This window comes from Sinohyriopsis cumingii, chromosome 14 (genome assembly GCF_028554795.1).
Source record: "Sinohyriopsis cumingii isolate HCF-2022 chromosome 14, ASM2855479v2, whole genome shotgun sequence".
NCBI classification, from domain to species: domain Eukaryota; kingdom Metazoa; phylum Mollusca; class Bivalvia; order Unionida; family Unionidae; genus Sinohyriopsis; species Sinohyriopsis cumingii.
In genome coordinates this window covers 92,046,780-92,067,512 of record NC_142974.1, presented here as the reverse complement: position 1 = coordinate 92,067,512, position 20,733 = coordinate 92,046,780, and the positions used below count along the sequence as shown (strand labels likewise).

Here is a 20,733-nt window from a genome sequence, read left to right as displayed (position 1 = left end):
AAGACATCTATTGATTAAGTGTTTTTATGACAATTCTAAGGTCCAGTTTGGATCTTCAAGGACCTCAGAGTATACTGATAGAAATAAATGTTATAGGACACTTCTATGGTCCAATATGAATATTCATGGCCATCAATGTATATTGATAGAGATAAATGTTATAGGGAAATTCTAAGGTCCAATATGGATATTCATGACCTTCAATGTATATGATTGGATACAAATAAATGTTAGATGGAGGAATATAAAGACTGTCCATTTGCAGCTTTGTTGTTTGGAAACCTCTTGAATTAGATATGGTGGAAGCCCAATTCATTGGTCCTATTTAATTTTTTATAGCTTTGTAATTTACTGTTTGTTTAGGTTACATATTATAAGCAGAGTGCAAAGTGTCAATACTACCAAATCTTTACATTGTGCAATGTACTCCTGTTTTACAAAGAATGTGAAATCCACTTGAGCATTGCTGGGTACAAAGCAATCTTATCTGCTGTCATGCCAGTAGGACCTATTTTGAAGATTTCACTTGCTTCATGACCATTGATATGTAAAACTATACAGAACATACTAGGACCTGTACATGTGCCAAGAGTAGAGAAAAGATAACAGATCACCCACCTGTCATCATTATACATGGACCTCAAATTATGCCAAGGGCAGAGAAAAAGGACAGATTACCCACCTGTCATCATTATACATTATTATAGAAAAGATAACAGATCACCAACTTGTCATATTTATACACAGACCTGTACACATGCAAAGAGTAGACTAAAGAGGACAGATTACTCATCTGTCATCATTATACACTGTACATGAACCTTTATACATGCTAAGAGTATAGAAAAGAGGACAGATTACCGACCTGTCATCTTTACACATTACTATAGAAAAGATAACAGATCACCCACCTGTCATCATTATACATGGACCTCAAATTATGCCAAGGGTAGAGAAAAAGGACAGATTACCAGCTTGTCTTCATTATACATTATTTCAGACAAGAAAACAGATCACCCACCTGTCATCATTATACATGGACCTGTATACATGCCAATGGTGGAAAAAAGAGGATAGATTACCCACCTGTAACAAACATTCCTATATAGATAATTCTAACCATGCCTTGTCAGTATTGTATTTACACAAGAGTCATGTATTTCTCTATCCTCCAGTTTGGTCATGTAATGAATGCTTGTGTGAAAGAAACACAAACAATGGCGCATGACGTAGCAAAAACTAGGTATAATTTTGGAGCTATCTTTTGAGGGCGATTCTCCAAAATCAGTATGAATAATAAAAATGTATTCGCTTCAAGATTTCCAGTTTTTCTCCATTTTTTGGCAAGATATAGAATCTAAATGAGGGATTCTTTCTAATGTTGGGAGAAGTATCATGATGAAGATTTTTATTTTTTTTTATTTCGTATTCTTTATTCACCCCAGTGCTTTTATGTTCTCTCCAGTTCAAGTGTTTGAAGACCATAACGAGCTTGTCTATCATCCTGTTTGTGCTGAATGGTTTATCAGAACCCCTCCAGGCTTGGGGGGGTGTATAGCTGATGTCAGCCATTTTGTTTTGGGCATAATCATCATGATCTTACACGTTTAATTATTTCTTGTACTTTCCTGTGTATAGATTACACTTTTAGGTACACTGATCTGAATAAAACTAAATACGGCAATGCAAGGCTGTCATTCCCCTTTTCCAAAATCTGTATAATCCCCAGATATTATTTATGTGTGAGAGAATTCTATGAAAAAAGGCCCATGCACAGCACTTGCATATTCAAAAGAGAATACATACTAAGCATGTACTTTATTATTGTTTTAATTAGGGACTTACTGTTTAATTTGGGGGAGGACAGCCTGGGATTTTATTTTGAACCAAGATATTTTATTTTTGTTTACCTCAAGGTACTTTTTGAAAAAATTAATTTGGTGGGTATAATTGTGTTTTTTTCTTCTAAGAATACGAGCAAGAATATATTTTTTCAAGCTTGAAAAGAGGAATGGAAATTGTTTTTTTGAAAGAATATTGTGCCCTCCTCCCCCACCCCCAAAAAAATTAAATGGTTAGAAACCTGACTGAAAAAGGATTAAACTTGTATCTTGCCTTAGAAATAGCTTTAATTGGAAGTTTTAAAATAGATTCATCTTATCACATGGGAAAAGTCAAAACAATATAACATAAAATGGAGTACCATGCAATACAACTTCTGTAGATAACAAACCATATCTGTCAAACTGTTACAAAGGAAATTACCATTTCTTCTGTGACAACACTGCTACTTATTCCACTGACTTTAGACACGTATTAGACCAGTGGTCACGATGTGCCTTTTGCTACACATATTAGGAATTCTTTAGTTTCAATATTTTTGTTTTTATCTATCATTCTGAACCTTTGTATCCATTATTCACATTTTTGTTTCTGTAATATAACTCCAGGTACATTCAATATATGTCATTTTTGGTGAGAGCTTTGATATACGTACAATAATTCATGCAACTATCTTGTAATGAACTATGATACATAAATCCTTTGCCATTGATTGATGAGACTATCTCATGATGAACTATTCTAAATGTTCCCTTTGTGAATGATTGATGGGATTATCTCATGATGAACTATTCTAAATGTACCCTTTGTGAATGGTTGATGGGATTATCTCATGATGAACTATTCTAAATGTACCCTTTGTGAATGATTGATGGGATTATCTCATGATGAACTATTCTAAATGTACCCTTTGTGAATGACTGATGGGATTATCTCATGATGAACTATTCTAAATGTACCCTTTGTGAATGACTGATGGGATTATCTCATGATGAACTATTCTAAATGTACCCTTTGTGAATGATTGATGGGATTATCTCATGATGAACTATTCTAAATGTACCCTTTGTGAATGATTGATGGGATTATCTCATGATGAACTATTCTAAATGTACCCTTTGTGAATGATTGATGGGATTATCTCATGATGAACTATTCTAAATGTACCCTTTGTGAATGACTGATGGGATTATCTCATGATGAACTATTCTAAATGTACCCTTTGTGAATGACTGATGTGACTATTTCATGGTGAAACTTATACATGTACCCTTTGCCAATGATTGATGGGACTATTTAATGATGAACAATGATATATGTACCCTTTGCCCTTCACTGATGCAACTGACTCAATATGAAATATGATACATGTACCCTTTGTTAATGACTGATGAGACTATCTCATGGTAAACTATTTCTACATGTACCCTTTGCCAATGATTGATGTTACCATCTCATGATCAACTATGATACATGTACCCTTTGCCAATGATTGATGGGACTATCTCTTGATCAACTGTTCTACATGTACCCTTTGCCAATGATTGATGTGACTATCTCATGATGAACTCTATAATACATGTACCCATTGCCAATGATTCATGGGACTATCCCATGGTGAACTGATACATATATCATTTGCCAATAAAGAAGCTATTAAAGCAGGATTGGAAAATCATATTTTTATCTCCAGGATGTGTAGCATGAGGGTACAGGTGATATCTGTGTCTGTTAATCAGTCTACCTGTCCTAAAAACATTCTTGGTTGCAGAGCAGAACACTCCAACATTTCAAGGACTCTTTCAATTGAACATTGTACACATGCCGATTATGGTGTGTAGAGGTCCCATTGGATACATAAAGCTTTCCACAGTCGATACATGCCTAGGCTGTTAGATTGAATATAAGATGTGTATAGTCAGATATGTAGCATATAAATTGACAGTGTTGGTCTGTCTAGAAATTGAGAGTACTGGACCATAAAGTACTTTCAGTAGGACTTTTACACAAGTCAGATACTGGAGGGAATATACCATCTGTGCATGGTTCTTGATTATTATTGATCAATACTATGGTTCTTGGCTGTCCAAGAGAATTGGTATTATTTTGATGTAGTCCTTCCTTGACCCCATCTGTCCTGAGTATCCTCAAAAGATTTCAACCAAATTTTGTGGAGGGGATAGTATTTATGAGATTTTTTTATATCTCATTTGAATTATAAGATTCTGTGTAATCTATCATGTCTTTGAATTATGGTCTATGATCCACATGAATTATCATGCAAATTTACTTTCCTCTAGTTTTGCATTCAGATTTAGTGTTTATCACACCGATGACTAATGTGTTATTGATGTTAATATACCCACATCATAACTTTCATATGTGTAACCCATGTAATAACACATCATTATCTCACAAATGATTCCATAACATCTGGGAAAAGAAAGGAATAATAACAGAGGCTTCCAGATATATGTCATTTCACTATGCACTCTGGTAAAGTGGAATCAGTATTTTTCATCGTGTAATGAATAGGATCTTGCATTTATCATGTGATGAATAGAATCTTACATTTATGATGTGATGAATAGAATCTTACATTTATGATGTGATGAATAGAATCTTACATTTATCATGTGATGAATAGAATCTTACATTTATCATGTGATGAATAGAATCTTACATGTATCATGTGATGAGTAGAATCTTACATTTATCATGTGATGAATAGAATCTTACATTTATCATATGATGAATAGAATCTTACATTTATCATGTGATGAATAGAATCTTAATTTATCTATCATGTAATGAAATCCAAGAATTCATTGACTAAATTAATTCTTTTTACTTGTCTTTCTTCTAGTGTCCAAATATTTTAAAGACTCTGACATTTTATATATATTTTTTTGGCCAAGTCACCATTGTGTTTTACAAGCCTTTCAGTATGCAGCATTTAATCAGACTTTCAATATACAAGCATTTAAGGAACTTTTCAATATACAAGCATTTAAGTCAGCTTTTCAATATAGAAGTATTTAAGTCAGCTTTTCTATATACAAATGTTTAAGTCAGCCTTTCAGTATACAAGCATTTAAGTCAGCTTTTCAATATAAAAGCATTTAAGGAGCTTTTCAATATACAAGCATTTAAGTCAGCTTTTCAATATACAAGTATTTAAGTCAGCTTTTCTATATACAAACAATTAAGTCAGCTTTTCAATATATAAGCATTTAAGTCAGCCTTTCAATATACAAGCATTTAAGTCAGCTTTTCAGTTTACAAGTATTTAAGTCAGCTTTTCTATATACAAGCATGTAAGTCAGCCTTTCAATATGCAAGAATTTAAATCAGCCTTTCAGTAAACAAGCATTTAAGTAGCTTTTCAATATACAAGCATTTAAGTAGCTTTTCAATATACAAGCATTTAAATCAACCTTTCAATATGCAAGAATTTAAGTCAGCCTTTCAATAAACAAGCATTTAAGTCAACTTTTCAATATACAAGCATTTAAATCAGCATTTCAATGTACAAGCATTTAATCAGACTTTCAGTATAGAAGCATTTAAGTCAGCTTTTCAATATGCAAGCGTTTAAGTCAGCTTTTCAATATGCAAGCGTTTAAGTCAGCTTTTCAATATGCAAGCGTTTAAGTCAGCTTTTCAATATGCAAGCATTTGAATCACCTTTTCAATATGCAAGCATTTGAATCACCTTTTCAATATATAAGCCTTTAAGTCAGACTTTCAGTATACAAGCATTTAAGTCAGACTTTCAGTATATGAGCATTTAAGTCAGCTTTTCAATATGCAATCATTTCTGTCAGCCTTTCAGTACACAAGCATTTGAGTCAGGTTTTCAATATGCAAGCATTTAAGTCAGCCTTTCAATTTACATGCATTTAGGTCACCTTTCAATATGCAAGCATTTGAATCACCTCTTCAGTATATAAGCCTTTAGGTCATACTTTCAGTATGCAAGCATTTAAGTCATACTTTCAACATTCAAGCATTTAAATCAGCCTTTCAGTATGCAAGCATTTAAGTCAGACTTTCAGTATATGTCCAATTTATTCAGCATTTCAATATGGAAGCATTTGTCAATTTTTCAGCATAAGGAAAACAGGAATTATCCAAATTCTGTTCTTTAGAGTGATTTCCCTCCTCCATTTCTGAAAAGGGACAATTTAAGAAAGTAAACAATCAATGGCTTGTAAATGTGATGCATGAGTTTAGGCATATTCAGCTGATTTTCTGTTTATTTTTTGAGAAATTACCATAACTCATTACAACTACTAGTATGACCCAGGTTACCATTGTACAAAACAAAGTGACTTAGATCTTTTCCAGACTTTCAAAAGCCAAATACTAAATCCAGTTGATTGTTCTAGATCATTTCAGATACTGGTGAGACATCTGTGCTCCATGAACACATGTTGAAGTTTCAGTAGGTATGGGGTCTGGATCTAATTTGTATGCTCCTTCCATATGGAGACATGGATAACCCATGTCCATCAATCCCATCCCTGCACATCAGATCACATCCGTCACAATTCTGACTTCCGCTCAACAACTTTTAAAGGATCTCATGGATTAAAATACAATTTCTTATGATCCCTAACATTAAAATTACCCAGGCCAATTTTGATTTTCCCTTTTTCTGGCAAAATATTGTTACAGCTCCTGTTTGACTTGGAACATTTTCCTTCATTTACATGTCTGCTCATGTAACTTTTGAAAAACTGAATGGATTTAAATCATTTACATGTCTGCTCAGTAACTTTTGAAAAAATGAATGGATTTAAATCATTTTTGGTGTAAGGCTTTACATTAACAGGGCCTAGATTTAATCATTTTTTGCCTAATAACTTTTGAAGGAATTTAAATCAGATTTTGGCATATGCTAAAACATTTGGAAGATCTGGGTCGGGTTCAGTTATCATTGTTCTCCTGTAAAAGTATAGGGGTTATGGCCCCTGTTTGAATCTGCAACATTACCATGTGAATTTAGTTCTGCTGAATTACTTTTAATGGATTTCATTGATTTAAACCAGTGTTTCTCAAACTTATTTGTCTTGCGGCACACCAAAAGATCTAAAAAAAATTCACGGCACACCTGAAAAGATTTAACAATTTTTGTGATGAAGAACTTATTTATTTTTATATATATATTTAATTTTAAATTTAATGTGAAGGATGTGCCTGCTTTCAAGAGCAAAACAGATTGAAGCAAGGCTCCAAAGTTGACAAACAAGCATGCATTTCATCGTCAATTTTAAGAAGTCTCTCTCGGTGACTTTAGATCTGATTTCAGCCGATGCTGAAAATCCAAACTCATAAAACCACGAAGACACAAATGGCAGAATTACTTTGCTTTTGAACTGATTGCAGGATATGACTTCTTGATTGAGATCCAAAACTAATCCAGGATCTTGTCAGGAAATATTGACTGAAAAAATGTATCGTTTTTTAAATCAATGAGCTGTTCTTCTTCTTCGGTTGTAAGATTTGTAGTTTCTTTGTTTCCAAATGGATTGATCACCCATCCATATTCATCGCTTGCATGTGATGGGAAGTAATGCTGCAGTGCCGATTGTAGGTCTCTCAGTGTGTCCAGAATTTCGGTGATAAGATCTTACACAAGTCTCACATTACAAAAGGAACCAATGAATGACAGACTGACAGCTAGATTGTGTTTTTATATATGTTACTTTTTTAAACTTTTGCGACATTGATTTACCATTTAATTTTTCGATATGTTCAAGGTTTCAAAATATTATTTTAAATATTTTTCACAACTCCCGTGGCACACCTGCAAATCTTTCAGTGTGCCCGCTGCACACATTTTGAGAATCACTGATTTAAGCCATATTTGATACAAGACTTTACAGTTAGAAGATCTAACTGAAGGTGAAGTTGTTTTCAGTTTCATTTTCCAGTCACATATTTTTGAAGGACTTCAATGATTGAAACCAAATTTGCTATGAAGTTTTATATGATGAAGACCTACCTATACTAATTTTCGATTTGATTTATACTATTTTCAGTCAACATTATATGGAATTATTACCAGTTACAAATTTCTCATTGCTTTGGCAGGGGCATATTTGGCATATGAACACATTTCTGGTTCCAGTTTTATTTCTGAGTTTAATTCTTATTTTGGCATTCCTGCTGCCAAAATGGATATAACTTGAATTTCCCAGCTGAGTCACCTGCTTGCTGAATTAAAATGCTTTGTCATTTAATTACTGTATATAAACAAAGATCAAATTCAAGGACAGAAGTAATCACGAGAGGTTTTTCATTTTGTTCAGTTCTGGGTTTGGTTTATTTATAAAACTATTCTGAGAATAGCGATGATGTACCTTTTTTCAAGCTGTACAAAATTTAGGTGTATGTCTGTCAATGAGAGAGCCACCATTTTATATAGGGCAGTAGCTTTACTCTTATAAGATTCCACATTTAAGGGCCCTGGCATATATTGGTGTAACTATGTAAGTAGTAGGGTTACTACCTGTTAAAGATTTTAAGGATTGTAGTGAGTTGTGTATTATAGAATTGTACCATGTCGATTTCTTAATGTTTTTCTTGTTTTGGAGCTCTTCAGGTGGCAACCCTTCTCAGTAGAAGTGAAAATTATGTAGTTTTGTAAATGGATGGAGAGGGGCTAGTTGTATTTAAAAGGTATTTACTCTCAAATAAATGTTGCATTTGGGAGTAGTTTCCTTCAAAACTATGTTGCATTTGGGAGTAGTTTCCTTCAAAACTATGTTGCATTTGGGAGGTAGTTACTTTCAAAACTATCTTATATTTGGAAGGTAGTTACTTTCAAAACTATGTTGCGTTTGAGAGTAAAGAGGAACTTGTTAGTCCAGACTCTCTTATGTCCAGAACCCTAGCTATCTGGACATAGTTCAATAAGAATTAAATGTTAATATGCTCCGTTAATCAAAACATCTGCATTCCAGATCCGGAAATCAAAATTGGGGACCAAAGTGTAAAATTGCTATGAAACTTGCCTCAATAATCTGGAAATAATCAGTCCAAAATTAAGAAAATTTGAAGAATCATATAAGAAAATTTAGTCAGATGGACTACACATTTCTGGAGGTACATCGATTTATCATTCTTTGTTTGGTCAAATTTAGTGGCACATTAAGTTATAAATTGATCATTAATCATGTGTGTGGAAAAACTTGAAGTAACAAGACCACATTGTACAACCAGCATTTGTATATACACTGTCTGTTTTCACTACTTGCTGTCAGGGGGTGTTAATAAATAAACACACTGATCTCCAATCATCCACTTATGACACAATGTATCATTAATAAATTAAGTGTTTCATTAAGTCGCTTTGTTGTTTATCAGTTGTATGCAACATTCACAGTTTATTGATGGATGCACAAGTAAAATTGATCAATTTAAGCTTTAGACAGTATAGGGCTTCTTTTCCAAATAAAAAGTTATGTCAATTATTGGCTCATTAGCAGCTATAACAGTTGCAGAATATGACTTACAAAAATGACTGCATTTTCCTTAGTTTACCATAATGCATTTAACTGTGAGATATAAGTTTTTTTTCCTTGTACTATTTTACATTATTATGATGAAACCATCAAGCAAATGTTTAGACATGTTGAGATATTGGCCAGGATATTAAGGAATAGTTGCCAGCACAAAGAAATCCCCTAAAAACTACCATTTTAGAGATCTGCCAGCATATCATATCTGACTCAGCCATAGACATTGGCAAGTCGACAATTGCAGGTATCATAAAGAAATAAGAACAAATTGTTGTCCATACCTGCCGACTCAGCAAACCTATACCCTCCATGTCAAATATGATGAAAAGTCAGTGTGGTTCTCAGACATGTTGGCCTGCCACACTATTTTATATTTGCATGTATGTACAAGTGAATATAATAAAGAGAAATAAATACGAGTCAAAAGATATACTTTTTAATTTAAGAAACCTTTATTGAATATAAAGTGCATACACAGTTAGTTAATCCATATACATATATACGGTATAACGACATCATAGAATAAAAAGTGCATGATTATTTTATCCAGAAAACTCGTTAATCCAGATATATTTACGGGGAATAAAGGTGTCATGATTAAAGAGATCCCAAGGTAGTTACTTTCAAAAATATGTTGCATTTGTGAGGTAGTTACTATCAAAACTATGTTGCATCTTGAAAAATAACCTAATGATCAAAACACAAAATATCCTAAAACTTGGATACTTGGAGAGATACTGCTGTATATACACATGCAGTTGCTTGACTAGTCAAGTCACAATTGGCTTGAAACAAGTGACCTATGCCACTCACTTAGAAGTCACATGCAGCTCTCCACAGTGAGCATTTTTTGTTCTTACGGCCATCTGATGAATAGACATGTACATGGATATTTCAAATTGTGACATCAATATAAGAATTTGAAAGCATGTAATAAACTCAAAATGAAAGAGACATTGCTTGTTGACATAAATATAATGCAAAGAAATGCACAAACAGGATTCACATTGGAAACATATGCAGTTTATTTTTAACTGCATAGTCAAAATTGTAGACTGATAGCATTAGTTATCATAGGGAAGATAGTGAAATTTTAAGGTGCAAGATGTTACGAATTATGTTACGAGTTTCTTTATGAAATAGACTATGCTCAGGGGAATTAATTGCAACAACATGATAGTCAAAAGATTCATCAAAGCCAGTTATGTATTTTAAAAAGTGAAAAATAGCAAGACAACAAAACTCATTAGAGATGGTCAGTGGAACTATTCAACACAAATGTAAAATTCATGGTTTAATTGTGTAAAATATTAAAAACCAAGTGTACTTACACTTCCGTTTTAATCATGCACATATATTTAACAGAATGGAATTAATCCTTGCAACAATGGGCAGTGTTAACGGTGATAGACATCGAGTGTAAATTTCTCAAGTTCGTAGTCTTTGTCACTCATCAAAATCTACTGCAATAGCAGGTTGTTTTTATTTCCATCATAGGACATGTAATAGTCATATTGTCTGTCACATGTAATAGTCATATTATCTGTCACATGTAATAGTCATATTGTCTGTCACATGTAATAGTCATATTATCTGTCACATGTAATAGTCATATTATCTGTCACATGTAATAGTCATTTTGTCTGTCACCTGTGTTGAATCAAACTTTTCAAAATTCACCTGTTGATGAAATCACAACATACTATTCCTAAAACAAAACCCAAGTGCAGACTTGTCTGTCTGATGCTAGTGGTATGCATATGGCATCAGGCAGCCCAGGCATAGAGTCCTGACTTTTAATGTCAACATCAATGGCAGCCTGCTTGCTGATAGCTTACACACATGAAAGAATAATTACTTGGTTGTAATACACGTTTCAAGTTGCTTGAATTCTTTGTACAAGATTACATTAGATTTTATTTAATCATGAAATTAGGGGCAGCACATGGAGAATTAAAAACAACGGTTTGTAAAGTAAGAAAAATCATTATAATATTCAGTAAATTGTTTCAATGTGGTTTAATAGTCCTAAATCATATTTTAATACATCACTGATTATAATCTGTGTAGTATTGATACATACACAATAAACTGAGAGATGAACACAGTAATTTATAATGAATATTTAATTAAATTTTGTTGATAGTATATGGTTTGTTTTGATAACCTATTTCTAAAAAAATTGGGAAATGTTGCTGTTCCTTCATAATAATTTAATCTGTGTGGCATAAAGAAATCACATCTCCTTATTCCTGTTGATTTTTTGTATCATAAAACTGACTTATATATGAGTATATATGGTGTATGCCAGTTTTAATCTTGTGTGAACTGATGTGGTAATGAGGTATATATCTTAAATCTGCTTGGTTGGTATTGGGACCCCAATTAGTGTGAAGTGTATCTTAAATCTGCTTGGTTGGTATTGGGACCCCAATTAGTGTGAAGTGTATCTTAAATCTGCTTGGTTGGTATTGGGACCCCAATTAGTGTGAAGTGTATCTTAAATCTGCTTGGTTGGTATTGGGACCCCAATTAGTGTGAAGTGTATCTTAAATCTGCTTGGTTTGTATTGGGACCCCAATTAGTGTGAAGTGTATCTTAAATCTGCTTGGTTGGTATTGGGACCCCAATTAGTGTGAAGTGTATCTTAAATCTGCTTGGTTTGTATTGGGACCCCAAGTAGTGTGAGGTACTTGACTTTACAAATCACATAACCTTATCTCAGTCTACATCAGTTTGATTATCAGCTTGATTATTGTTGGTATGTGAAGATACTTGCCAGTAGCTTTTCATGGGTTACTGGTTATTCTCAAGCCTTTCATATACTAAATATATTTGCTGCCATGTATGACCTATCATGTGCTGAATAATGGCATTAAAGACACACAAAAATACAGTTAACCTCCACCATTTCTGCAGAGTGTCTTATACAGTGACCCTGTTTATTTCTTTGACCATCTGTCCATCTGACTGTTAACTTGAACAATTCTGTACAATAGTACGGTTATGTAGCATATACCTCTGCCAAATGTTGTGGATATATTGCACACAGAGTAAGGAAGAAACCTATTAGTTTTTGGGTGAAAGGTCAAAAGTCAAGGCTGCTGTTATTGAAAGAAGAAAATGGTTTCTGCATAATATCTTCCAAGTTCATAGTTACCAGCCTTTGAAGCTAGCTTGTATTTGGATATAAGATATAACCTTATTGAAATTGCAGTCAAAATTTAAAAGGTCAGGGTCACTGACACAAAAAATGGCTTCTACACAATGACTCAAGTTCTCCACCTTCCACAGTTACCAAACTTTGTGGATGGCTTGCATTTAGGGTAAGATAGAACCATATTGATTTAAAGTTAAATTTCAAGATTGCTGTGACTGAATGAAGAAAAAAGTTTCTGCACAATAACTGGAGCTCTCCACTACCCACAGTTACCAATCTTTGTTGATGGTTTGAACTTGGGGTGAAGAAGAAACCTGTCAATTTCAGTTATCAAAAGGTCAAAGTCACTAGAAATGAATAAAGAAGCTCATTTATACATGATAATATTAGTTATGTACTACAAGCCTGGACAAAACTTTGTGGGTTGTCTGCACTTGGGGTTTTGCAGAATCCCATCGATCTTGAGGTTAAAGGTCAAGATTACTTTGTAACTGAAAGAAAATGGTTTCTGCATAATAAGATTAATATATATGACAGACCTTGACCAAATATTGTAGATGGCTTGTACTTGGGGCAATGGAAAGGCTTTTTAATTTGAGAGTTATGGGTCATGGGTCAAGGTTATTGTAACTGCGGGAGGATTAGTTCTACATCACAGATGTGGACCTAATATTTTGGACAGTTTGTACTTGAGGTGAGGAAGAAGCATAGTGATTTAGAGGTTAAATTGTCAGAGTTCAAGGTCACAGTTACTGATGGAAGAAAAAATTATTTATTCACAAAAGAATTTTAGCTCTTAGCCATTAAGTTTAGTTCAAACGTTGGTCATAGTTTGAGGTTGTGACCCATTGTTCAGTAATTTCCAGAATCAAACAAGCCTAACTAGTTCCTATATAAACGACTATTAAGCATGTGATGAACATATAATGATGTTCCACCCAGACACATTAGTCCTAACACTGACCTCTTAATGCTGAGTGCCAAGTGAGGCAACTGTTAGTACCATTTCTATAAGTCTTTGGTAATTGACTTGACCGGGGTTTGAATTTGAAACAGACACTCTAACCTCTAGGCCTCTAGGCCACCAGAACATTCTCCAGTTAATATGATTACCAGCAGTGTTTCATCACATTGCAGAATTAAAGCCCCCTGCCTGTCCATTGCTGCCACAAAACTTTATAAGTAAGTATCATATTGACATATTTGGAGAGAAAAAAATACAGTAGGAAAAATGTAAACGCATTTAAAATGCACAAAACACTTTCATATTAAACACTTACTCTTACATCATCATATCTTGTACTTAGAGTTAACACACAATTGTCTCACTAAAGTGCATTGGGTTTTAATAATCCGCTACATCCTGTTCAATACAGCTTCTAAATCCCACTCAGTACAGCTGCTATACATCATGTTCAGCACATTACTAAATCATGAAAACAGTACTAGCAGCTGCCTCGCTTAGTGCTCAGCATTAAGAGTTTAGTGTTAGGACTGGTTGGCCTGGTGTTGGGATAATGTGACTGCAGCAGCAAAATCTCTAAGGAGGTATGTTTCTCTATCCCACCAGTGTCAAAAAACGTTGTTAAAAAATGTCTCAGTGAACTTGATACCAAGAAAGCTACAGGACTTGATCAGATAGTCCACGACTCATTAAATCTTCTGCCTTTGCTATTGTAGATAGCATAACATTCATAATTAATTTAAGTATTGCAACCTCATCTGTCCCCAAAATATGGAAAACTGCAAAAGTAACTCCTATTCACAAATCTGATTCTAAGGATGATGCTGATAACTACCGACCAATCTCAATACTACCAAACTTGTCAAAATTGATTGAAAAACATGTCCATGACTCATTCATGTCATATTTAACCAAACACTTGCTGTTACACTCTAATCAATCAGGCTTTAGACAGAACCATTCCTGTGAGACTGCCTTGATCTCCCTAACTGATAAATGGCTTCAAGCACTTGACCAAGGTAGAATAATAGGAACTGTATTTATAGATTTCAGTAAAGCTTTTGACATGGTGGATCATGAAATCCTTTTGAAGAAACTGAAAATCTACCAGTGTGATGAAAGAACAATTAGATGGTTTACTTCATACTTAAATGAGAGAACACAACATGTTTACATAAATAATGTTCTGTCTGAACCTGAAACAGTTAGATATGGAGTACCACAAGGCTCAATTCTAGGTCCATTACTATTCATTTTATTTATTAATGACCTACCACTTTTACTAAGAGACTCAATATCTACAGATCTCTATGCAGATGACACAACATTGTCAGACATCCAAAACACAAAGCATGAGCTCGAAATTTCTTTACAGAATGCACTAAACAAACTGGAAAACTGGTGCACATGTAATGGCATGGTGGTAAATACAGGTAAAACTAAAATATTACTTATCTCAACATGGCAAAGAAGGACAAATCTTGATAGTGATGAACTATGTCTGACATGGAAGGATACAAATCTGCAAATGGTCTGTCATGATAGGCTACTTGGTGTTCTGGTAGATAATAACCTATCATGGACTGAACATATCAAACATACCAGTAAAAAAGTCAATTCAAGTTTATGGCTTCTCAGGAGGATAAGACATTTTCTCCCTGAAAGGCACAGAAAACTATTTTATAACAGTTACATGCAACCCTATTTGGACTACTGTAGTACAGTATGGGGTAATTCAAATGATAAAAACATAGCAAAGCTGGCACATCTACAAAAAAGAGCATTTGGGCTAATATCAATCCAGAAAGAAAGCAAGGAAAGTTTAGCTGGTAGGTTAAAAATATTACCTATTAAAGACCGAATCTGTTTGAGAAAAGCCAAATTAATGTACAGGGTATCTCATAATAGTGCTCCTGAATATTAATACAATCACTATTCAGTATAGGCTACCTGGCAATACTCCCCACCTGCGATCCATGTCTACCAAACAGTATAAAATTCCCAAACCAAATAAGGAGTTATTTAAAAAAAAGTTTCCAATACTCTGGAACTCTGCTCTGGAATAGTATTCCAGTTGAGATTAGAAATGCCCACTCTATTTCCTTCTTCCAAACCCAATATATCCAGTGGCTTCAGAGATGCAGCTTAAATAAATGAATTCCTTTGTATGAGGGCCTCAAGGTAGATTAGTTTTTAGCTAATTGTGTTACCCTCTTTAAATAAGGTCATTATTATTATTATTATTATTACTGGGTGGGACATCATGCTACATGTCTGCAGCATGATGCCCAAGTGCTGGACATCACTATAAACTGCCACACTGCAGACATCATAGCAATATGACTGAAAAATTGTACATTAAAATTCCAAATCACGCACACATCGCTAAATCCATTCAATACAGCTGCCACACATTACCCTTTAAATACAGCCACACCATCCCATTCAGGTACAGTGACAGTGTCCCATTCAGTACAGCCACACCATCCCATTCAGGTACAGTGACAGTGTCCCATTCAGTACAGCCACTATAACCCTTTCAGTACAGCCACTACACATCCCAAGCACTCATGCGTCTCAGCTCAAGATATGCAACCTTGCATATGTTCATGACATGTTGGTGCAATGTGAGAGTACTGTCCAGAGTAACACCTAGGCTTCATACTGATTGTGTGAATTTACAGCCACTACATCCCACTCATTACAGCCACCATAGACCACTCCTGGAGTGGCCTAATGGTTAGAGCATCAGCCTCGGATGTGGGAGGTCACTGGTTCTAACCCCAGCCAAGTCATACCAGAGACTTATAGAAATGATACTAACAGCTGCTTCACAGTGCATTTAGATTGGGATTTCATTTGGATTTGATGTGCAGCTTTTTTAACTCTATTGATCAACGACTAGTTTTTGTTTTGTTGTTCTAGGTTTAATGCCATTTCTCAGTGCAAGATAGACTATACATGGTAGTTGATATAATTGGTGGAGGAAGGACTGGGAAAGTCCTGATAAGAACCAGCAACCCATGGGAAGCTATTGGCAAGCTTTCTTACATACCCACATTGGCCGAGCCCAAGACTGAAACCCATGTCGACAGAGGTGAGATGGCAGTGATTTAAGTAAGCTTGAAGATCACTTCACAATCTGCAGTCCAGTCAATGACTAGAAGAGCTTATGTAATGATCTGTTTTCTGGCCATTTGTTTTCCATCTATTAGCACATTATTGCTACTCCTGCAAAACTACTTGAAGGATTGCCATTAATCTTTAAAACACATTCATCCCATGGTGTTATTGTTCATAAATGAAAATGGTGACGTTCAGACAACCTTTATGCCCACCCTGGTTGCCATCTTCACATTCTTGTTGTTGCTGTTCTTATTAAATGGTGAGTCATATCAACATGGGGTTTTTATCAAAAGCTTTATCATGCTTACTTGGTCCTAAAATTAAAAATGGTGCCATTAAGACATCCAATATGGCTGCCATTATGACCATCTTGAAACTCCTGTTATTGTTAGTTCTATGACCGAAAGGATTTTTAGTGTGGGGGAAAAAGTAAAATATACAAGTTTGAAGGGGCAGGAAATAACGGAATAGCAGTACATGTACCAATATTAGTTTTCTAACTAGTAATATGTTGGGTGTGAAAGTCTGGGAAATATAAGAATTCCTGGGATAGATGTGGGGGAAGCAATGATAAATCTGGGTAACTAGGTCAGCATCATGACAAATCTGGGTAATTGGGTCATATGTAATGCTGTTTTAGCACCATTTAGTCATAGTATGTATAACCTGGGAGGAAGGGGCTGTCTTTCATTTAGCAATAGTTGGCCAATCATATTCTGTATGTAAGGAAAGGGGGGGGGGATAATGATATAGTAATAATAAGAGACATGCTGCACATAGTCATAAGAAGAAGAAGAAAGAAAACAAGAACCAGACACAAGTTTGATATACAAAAATTGGAACATAACAGAGATAGGATACCTAGCAGACATAATGGAGTGATAGTGTAGAAATTGGAGAGGTGGATGGAACTTTAGAGGTGTATATTAGACATAAACAGTAGCATGTGAAATGACTTTGTGTTTTTATTATTATACCACTGGTCTCCCCTCAATGCAAAGTCAGGAAATAGACCCGACAAGTCAGACCACGCCTGACGGATCAGAGTTCTTTAAACAAATAGTCCTATCAACATGAGGATTTCACTTTAAGGACTTTTTATGATTGGTCTTAAATGAAAATGGTGTATAGTCATTATACTAAGTTAGTTATCCTCCAAATATTAATTATTATTATTATTATTATTATTATTATTATTAATACTATTATTATTATTATTATTTTATTAACTTTTACTTTAGCTCATTGTTTTTATCTAAATAGTCCCTGGAAACCAATTTATCAAGTCAGGTACAACTAACATTGCTTAAAGGGCCTTGTGTTTTTATGCATTCAGGAATTAGCTTTACAAAAATAATTTATATGTGGTGTATAAGTCACTTACACTCATTGCTTAAAAAGGGTCTGTGCACTACATATAAGTCACTGTGTATTCACTTTACCTATTTCACACTCATAAGTGACCTATAGGTGTAGATTAGGATTTTAATTAAGTATTTCACTAATTAACAGGTTTTGACTGACTGGTGGCTGTGTAGTTTTTCTTTCATTTTACTTTGGTTGGTAAATGAATGCCATCTAAAAAAAAATCAAATGTCAGCATGTGAAACATGCAGTTTTTTTTTGTTGGTATATTGCATAGTGCTGGAAAGGACAGTAAGCAAACACACACAAAAATCACCAAAAGGAACATACTGACATTAGTTCCATCTGCAAACAAAATTGGTTTAATTCTGGAAATGTATAATTTGGCTAAAATCATGATAGCATTCAACTCAGAAATCAATCAGGCTCTGGATTTTCACCACTGAAACATCTTTTTTTAATATCAATTAATTTTTTAGCATGCATAAATAAATTTCCATGATTTTAATGACATATGCATACTTTAGTTGTTAGTGCTGGATAATGTTGTTTAAAATAAAATTACAGAGAAGAATGTATTGCAGAATGCTGAACTAGTTGTAGTTTTAAGGAGTCCCCAAAGTGTGGTTGTGTTCAATTATGCCTCCATTTTACAACGTACACTTTTAATCATTGAAAATAAAACATGATGAAATTATCTTTAAGTTATAAAAAGTTTAACAGAAATTCATAGTAATATCTTATTTGTTGGATTTGTTATTTTTTGCAGTAAAACTTGGATGTGAAACTGTTCTGCACTAACTGTTAAAGCTGTCAATGTCCATGAACTTACAATTTACTTAGACTCATCTTATAAAGGCTTGTACCTTCTACCACCAGGATGTGTAGTGACTTTATAATTCACTTATACTCAACTTATGAAGACTTGTACTCAACCTTTAAAGACTTGTACTCAACTTATAAAGACTTGTACTCAACTTATAAAGACTTGTACCTTCTACCACCAGGATGTGTAGTGACTTTATAATTCACTTATACTCAACTTATGAAGACTTGTACTCAACTTATGAAGACTTGTACTCAACTTATAAAGACTTGTACCACATACCACCAGGATGTGTAGTGACTTTATAATTCACTTATACTCAACTTATGAAGACTTGTACTCAACCTATAAAGACTTGTACTCAACTTATAAAGACTTGTACTCAACTTATAAAGACTTGTACCTTCTACCACCAGAATGTACAGTGACTTTATAATTCACTTATACTCAACTTATAAAGACTTGTACTCAACTTATAAAGACTTGTACCTTCTACCACCAGAATGTACAGTGACTTTATAATTCATTTATACTCAACTTATGAAGACTTATACTCAACTTATGAAGACTTATACTCAACTTATAAAGACTTGTACTCAACTTATGAAGACTTATACTCAACTTATAAAGACTTGTACCACCTACCACCAGGATGTGCAGTGACTTTACAGTTAACTAATATTCAGCTTTTAAAGACTGGTACAGAACTGAACTTATAAAGACTTGTACTCATCTTATAAAGACTAGTACCACATATCACCAGGATGTGTAGTGACTTTACAATTACACATATACTCAACTTTTAAAGACTGGTACTCAACTTATAAAGACTTATACTCAACTTATAAAGACTTGTACCACCTACCACCAGGATGTGCAGTGACTTTACAGTTCACTAATACTCAACTTTTAAAGACTGGTACGGTTTGAGTCCCGGATTTGGCCAATGTGTGTATGTGAGAAAGTTTGCCAGTAGCTTCTTGTGGATCGATGGTTCTTTCTGGGGTTTTCCTGGGTTCTTCCTCCACCATTAATACTGGCCACCATGTATAGCCTATTGTGTGCTGAAAAATGGCGTTAAACCCCACAAAAACAAACAAAACAAAATAAAGACTGGTACAGAACTGAACTTATAAAGACTTGTACTCAACTTATGAAGACTTATACCCAACTTAGAAAGACTTGTACCACATACCACCAGAATATGTAGTGACTTTACAATTTACTTATACTCAACTTATAAAGACTTGTACTCAACATATAAAGACTTGTACCACATACCACCAGAATATGTAGTGACTTTACAATTTACTTATACTCAACTTATAAAGACTTGTACTCAACTTAGAAAGACTTGTACCACATACCACCAGAATGTGTCGTGACTTTACAATTTACTTATACTCAGCTTATAAAGACTTGTACTACATACCACCAGAATGTGTAGTGACTTTACAATTCACTTATACTCAGCTTATAAAGACTTGTACTACATACCACCAGAATGTGTCGTGACTTTACAATTTACTTATACACAACTTGTAAAGACTTGTTCTCAACTTAGAAAGACTTGTACTACATACCACCAGAATGTGTAGTTACTTTACAGTTCACTTATACTCAGCTTATAAAGACTTGTACTCAGCTTAGAAAGACTTGTACTACCTACCACCAGGATGTACAGTGACTTCTATGTAACTTTTAAGTGAAATATTGGTGAGGCTTGGATTAATTTTTTTCACTTATATTGTCCTGATGTATGCATACATACACTTTTTTACTTACTTTACATATGCAGATTATAAGTAACTTGTAAGTGACCTGTAAGTCCCCTCTATGCCAAGCAATTATCACTTATAAAGCTGAATATTAAGTTCATTTTATAAGGAAAACATTCATACCTCTTTTCTATTATGCTTTT

The 20,733-nt window shown here is 34.2% G+C and overlaps 1 protein-coding gene across 1 annotated transcript in view; it reads left to right on the top strand.

The window, feature by feature from the left end:
• Nucleotides 1-9,871: 9,871 nt before the first annotated feature.
• LOC149784385 (uncharacterized) overlaps nucleotides 9,872-20,733 on the top strand; it is a 178,257-nt gene continuing 167,395 nt past the window's right edge. Inside the window, exon 1 of the mRNA XM_089932983.1 lies at nucleotides 9,872-14,079. The gene's annotated coding sequence lies outside the window, so the exon portion shown is untranslated. The remainder of the gene's footprint in view (nucleotides 14,080-20,733) is intronic.